A 6,368-nucleotide genomic window follows, 5' to 3' on the forward strand; every position below is an offset into this window, starting at 1 on the left:
TAATTAAAAAGGACAAGAATAAGTGTATATAATAAATTCGGAAGGCCTGCTAATTATGTGCATATTGTACTATATTAATACTGCTAATAATTCAAGTGACAACTAACATAAAAAAATCATCTAATTTGCCGTGCTCCCTGAGACCCGCAGTTTGTGACGCTGCCGCAGGGAGATGGGGGCGAATGTGAGTGTCCTCGAAGGGCGTGAGGGGCAATGGGCCCCGCACCATTGAGACTTCAAGCGTCTGGGTGTGTTCCGGTGGCGTCCCGTGCGTGGGGACAGGCAGGGGTCCACGGGGGGCTCGAGGTTTATTTATGGTGCACATCGGGGACTTCGTCCCGGTTCAGGTTCTGCGGGAGAGCCGCTCATTGCTGAGGTGTCTGGATCAGTCAGCAAGTTCAAGGTCGTTTGTTGCCACAAAGTAATGCCCGTGACAGCAAACGTCTGGAAACGGCCCGGAGGCTCACGGGTCGAGGTTGGGTTGGGTGAATCGCGAGCGTCCGTGTGCATCCTGTCCCCTCTGACCACGTGAGAAAGAGCGACTGAGAGCTCTCGTGGCCACGTGGGACGTGCTCGTGTAAACACGACAGTGAGTGACAAGCTGCCGATTGGGTTAAAGATGGGGAAGACTGTACGTTGCTTTTATATGCATGTGCATAAAAATCTCTCAAACCACACACACACACACACGCACGCACGCACGCACGCACGCACACAAACGATTCATTTGTTTGCTGGGGGACATAGGACCCTGGTAGATGGTAGAAAATATGGGATAAAGAAAGTTTTCTGAATACCGTTTTAGGATTTTTCAACCAGTTGAATATAGCGTCCATTTAAATAATTAAATAATCCTGACATTGACCTTGCCGCCCCCCAAAGGTGGAACAAAGTGAGGGGTGATTTACAGAAAGGTTCAGTGTCTCCCCAGCTGGGGGAAGTGTGGGCCCCTCAGCCGCCAGAGAGCACCAGGCCGGGGCCAGGGAGCCACCATCAGCTGCTCCATTCAGAACAGGGCCCGCCACAAAGACCGTGCACCTGGTGAGCTTCTTCCCAAAGCGGGGAGAGAAGGCGGGAGCTGCACCTCTTACCCACTGTCTCATGGGAACTGTCCCCAGAGACTAGGCTTGGAAAGACTCAGATGAAAGTGGTTGGGAATGCAAGGGCCCCCAGGCCCTGGCGCACGCAGGTGGCTCCTGGGCCCGGCTGGTAAGCAGCGGATTGAAGCAAAGAAGGGTCCCTCTCCAGGTGGGCCCACTGCCAGCCCCGGCCTGCGGCTGGTGGCCCCCGGGGAACGCCAGGGCCGTGCTGCTGCCGAGTGACACAGTTTCCCAAGGGAAGATGGCAGTCTGGATTTCTATGCAGAATCTCCTGAGTTTTATGTGTTGGCCGATAATTTTTAATAAGATTGAATGGAATGAGCTAACCCGAAGTTTTCTGCGGACCACCGCCCGCCGCCCGCCGCCAGGCCGCAGGTCCTGACTGTCGCCTGCCGTTTGCGGAGGGTTCAAGTGCAGGCATTTCCCCCGGGATTTCCCCCGAGGACTGTGCATTTTACTGGGGCCAGAAGCACCGAATCCGCAAGGAGGCGCAGTGGCTGATGCCCAGATGCGCTCGCCTACCGTGTGGTTCCACGGGCAGACCTCGCCGTGTCCCCCGCGTGTGCCAAACACAGGCGTGAGGACGTTTTCCGAAGCACGGCGTGTGTGTGAAAACCGGGACGCACTCACGTGTGGGAACCTAGAGCATTCACGTGAGAATGTGGTCGAGCAGGGCGACACCATCACGAGTCGAGGGCAAAAGCAAGTTGAAGGTTTCCCATGGTCCCAGTAAAAATAACAAAGTGTGTGTATATTCCTAATTTTTTTAGCCGGTATATATGTTTCCATAAATTTTCTGAAGACAGTTTGTGTATTTTCATCTTTCTAAACAAGGCCCTAACGTGCTTTACGCCTTATGGCACATCCTGTCCCTTCTTCCTTGTTTTAATTCTATCATCTTTTGCTAATTTAGAGAAAATGGGTTTTTAAGGAGTCAGAGATGAACGAAACCTACTGTATTAGCCGGGGTTCTCCAGAGAAGCAGAACCAACGGGATGTATACCTGTGGCTACGTCCAGACCTATATCATAAAGCAGTGGCTCAAACAATTATGGAGGCTGAAAAGTGCCGCAGCCTCCGTCTGCGGAAGTCCTTGGGTCTCACGTGGCATCTGGCCCTGGAGTTCACAGTGGCTGCCCCTAAGACACTGCCATGTCTCAGCTTGCGTGGTCCTTTCGTGCCCGGACACCTCTTAGGAGCAGGGCCTCTGGCCCCTCCCCTGCCCACATGTCCTCCCAGGCCCTAGGGGGGCTGTGGATGCTCAGGAGAGAAGGCCACGTTCCCACCTGTGTGAGGACAGGGGTGGCTGGCACACCTGGGGCCCCCCATCCTCCAGAGGCCCCCGCTGCAGGCCCCTTCTGAAGTCAGGGCATGCAGGGTGCGGTGTGATCCCCCGGGGCTCAAGGCCCTCCTACCTCCCTTGGGGCCCTGAAGGCGGCAGGGGTGCCATGCTGGCAGCAGGCCCGCCTCGTCGACTGCAGTGGCTTGGGGAGCGGGCCCCGCTGTACTCCGTCACGGCCCTTGACGGCCCACGGACAAAGCCCGTCCGCTCCAGGCTTCCAGGGACGGTGACCCTCAGCATTTTACCAAGCGCTCTATGGCCCTCCGTGCCAGGGTGCGATCTGGCCCCGTGCCACGGACGGGCACAGTGAGGCTGGGGACATTCGGCACCATGCCGACGATCGCACGGCCACCAGGAGCAGAACCCAGGTGTGGGCCACGCGGCCGCCTGCAGACGGGCAGCATCAGAGGCCACCTCAGCCATGGCCAGGACTGATTCCTGCCGTGAACAAGCCATTCTCTGGTGAGTTAGGACCGGCACGCCTTCTGGACAGGAGAGAGCTGGTAAAAAGCCCTTACGCATTTCTCCTGCGGTCCAGGGCTTAAGGGGGGAATAAGGAGCACCCCTCACCCGCGTGACGTGTTCCTCCGTGCCGGTCAAGGGCGGGCGCGTGTCCTCCTTCCCCGCGTCAGACGGAGGGGCCCTCGATGTCGCTTATCGTCGGCCCACTGCCCACAGAGCCCGGCCCGGCCCGTCACGTGTTTGTTCAATGAGCGAATGAATAACACTTTGCTTTCAAGAATTCGGCCTCGTTGAGGGTTTGACCAGCTCTCTGTTCTCAAGACTGATTCTATTTCAAATCGAAGATTTGGATAATTTGATTTAAAAAAGAATCCATCAAATCACTGGTTTAAACGAGGTTATTGTTAAGAAGGCAATTGACTGTTCCAGTAACGCGTATAGACACAGCCCACGTTAAAGCCATGATTAATTAACACACCCACAGACACAAAGGCAGGACTCCCGGCTCCAGTCTAGCCCTGGCACCTCCACACCCCACAGGGAGTCCCCTGGCATGTGGGAGGGGCCGACTGTGTCAGCGAGGTGACGGATCGGGTCACCATTCCTGCAGGACCGGGTGACCTGGGTGCCTCCTCCGGGAGCATCTCCCTCCACAGTGCAGTCTCCAGGGGAGACGGACGGTGAGCTCGCCGAATAAAAGGCACAGAGGCAGGGCCGGGGACAGCCATCTCCGCCAGGAAGGGGCGCGGGCGGGCCTGGCCTCGGTCGCTGGCCCGCAGTGGCCGTGGGTACATTGTTTACCTCTGTTTTCTCGTCTGGAAAATGGGAACAACGAGAGGCTGTGGGGATTGGCGAGTCCTCCCAAGCTGCATTGGACAAAGCACCGTCAAGGGACTGCTCTGGATGGGGCAGAGCTGGGCTCCCACCCGGTGCCATCACCAGCCGCCCACAGGGCCTGGCGGGTTGCTTGGCCTCAGACCTTGGTTCTCTTGTCTGCAAAACTGGGCGACAGCGGACCATCCTCATGGGCTGTGGTGACGGCTGCGGAAGGTGTCTGCAGCTCAGGTACAGGGAGTGCCCTGTGGCTGGTGGCGGTCGGCACTTGGCAGAGCAGAGGGGGGCCGAGGGGCCCCTCCTGCCCTCCTCCCGACACCACGCCGAGGACAGGCTGGCCCCGGCCCCGTGCAAGCCCGTCCTGGCCCCTCCTCGCTGGGGAGCTTCCTGCCTTCACCGCCCACCAGCTCCCTTGGGGTTGGTGGCCCCCGGGGAGGGCGAGCCAGTTAACGTCCAGGCAGAACAGCTGCCTCCCTCTGGTTATTTAGATTCTGGGGCTGGATTCCGGTCAAGGAAGAGGCTGACCGGGGAACCAGGCCGGCATCTGCGCCCTGCCCGAGCGCGCCCCTCCTGCCTCTCGGCCGGCTGTGTGGCCAGCGCCTTCGCGTGGGACCCAGCACCACGCCGGGGGCTCCTGTGGAGATGAAAATTAAGGGATAAATATGCAGGTTTAATGACATCCTGTCTTTCCGACGCTCTCCGTTGCTTCCTGAGGTATTTTAATCCTCTTTTCCTGCTTCCAACACCAAGAACGTCTGACGAAGTTTCTCTGGGAAGATGATATCGCTGTAACGGCCTCGTGCTACGTCTGTGATTCTAAACACACGTTCATTTGCTTCTATCGCTTTGGACTAAAGAGAAAGAAAATGAACCATTAGAAAAAAGGCTCCTCTTACGCCCCGCGCCCCCTCTTCAGTTTCTCCAGGAGGCAGTGGGCCCTTTTATCTCGCACTCTGCTCCGGCGGACTCGGCTCCATTATCGGCTCCTGTGCTGCCTCGAGCTCGGCCCTCCCTTCGGCCACGGCGATGAATCGGCTCGGGGCCAGCGGGCGGGCAGGTGAGATGGACTGCGAGTACCGCCACCTCGCCTCGTGTTCCTGGTGCCATTCACGCGCCCCGGTGGAAGGTCTGAATGACGTCCACGGGGATTTGCAGGTGGCGGTCTTTAACTGCTGGTAACCAGAGACGGCTCAGGGCCTTGTTGAGCCGGGCCGGTTCCTCCCGCCCCCCGCCCTCCGGCACCCAGCGTGTGGCAGGCCCAGTGCCCGGCTGCGGGGTCCAGGGGCGAGCGGGGCCCAGCCTGGGCTCGAGGCTGAGGTGGAGCGGCTGAGACCCCACGGCGTCTGGTGCTGAGGGACAGCGGCATGAGGGCCACCGGGGAGGAAGAAGACGCGTCTCTAAAAGCCTTTCGGGTCTTGGCCGAGAGTTTTTTAAATTTTATCTCCGTTAACTAGGAAGCCATTGGTGCCTTTTAGGCAAGGTGGGACAGGGCAAGAATGGCCCCTGGGAGGCCGGGAGAGACGAGTGGCCCGCCAGGTGAGGGTGAGGGGTCCGGGTCAGGCGAGGCGGGGAGGTGGACAGTGGATACGGCGTCCAAGGGCGTGGGGATGACCTGGGTGTCCCTTCCCCCTCCCGCCTCCCCCTTTTCCTGCCTCTCCCACAAGAGAGAAGGGGGTTCCGGTTTTGAATGAGTCGGTGCTTTGCTCTGATCCGGGTCTGCTTGCGGGAGTGACCCCCAGCAGGCGCACACGGGACAGTTCCTACCAAGGGTGGCAGACACCCCGCCCCGAGGACCTGACTTCCGGGGCAGCCGTGGGTGGGGGAGGGGGGTAGCTGGGGGAGAGATGTCCTGGCCCACGTCGGCATCCTGCCCTCCCCATCCGCCCCGAGGCAGGGAGCGGGGCCGGTGGAGAGAGAAAGGACCCACTCCCACGCCCCAGGTCACTCACCCTCGGGACTCCCCAGGCTCCTACAGCCGAGTTTCCCCAACTCCGGGCACGGCACAGGGTCCTCCCCTGTTCGGGAACGGGGTGACCCTTCTACCGGAGCCCTGAGATGTGCTGGGACTTCTGGGAGCCCCGGAGGCGGGGCTCGCTTTGAAGGAGCGTCGGTGGGGGCGGGAGAGGCAGCGACCCCAGAAGACAGCTCACTCCAGCCCGGGGCGCCCGGCGACCCCAGAAGACAGCTCACCCCAGCCCGGGGCGCGTGAGCGAGGAGCAGGAGGGGACGCAGACGCCGGGTCCAGCGGTGCCCGGAGCCCCGCCCCGGGCCCTTCAGTGGAAGGATCCCGTTGTTGGTTAAGTCGCTTGGTTTGAACCGTTTGTCCCTTGGAGTCACAAGTAACCAGGAGGCGTAGCGAGGCCCGTATCCACTCAGGAGGAGGACGAAGGTGGCCCCGGGAGGGGCCGCGGGCGAGGAGCGCGGAGCTGCACCAGGGCCGGAGGCCCGGCCAGCGCGGTGGCCGCCGCACGCACGCGAGGCGGAGCACCCCAGAAATAACACGCGGGGCACCCCCGCCCTGCTCTGCCGCCACTGTGCACGCCTTCTGCGAACCCCTCCCTCGCTCCGGTCCCCCGTCCGCTGTAGAGGGGGCTTTGCTGAGGGCTGACTGCGTGCCAGGCACTGCGCTC

The sequence above is a fragment of the Pteropus vampyrus genome, unplaced genomic scaffold, assembly GCF_000151845.1.
Source record: "Pteropus vampyrus isolate Shadow unplaced genomic scaffold, Pvam_2.0 Scaffold228, whole genome shotgun sequence".
Lineage (NCBI taxonomy): Eukaryota > Metazoa > Chordata > Mammalia > Chiroptera > Pteropodidae > Pteropus > Pteropus vampyrus.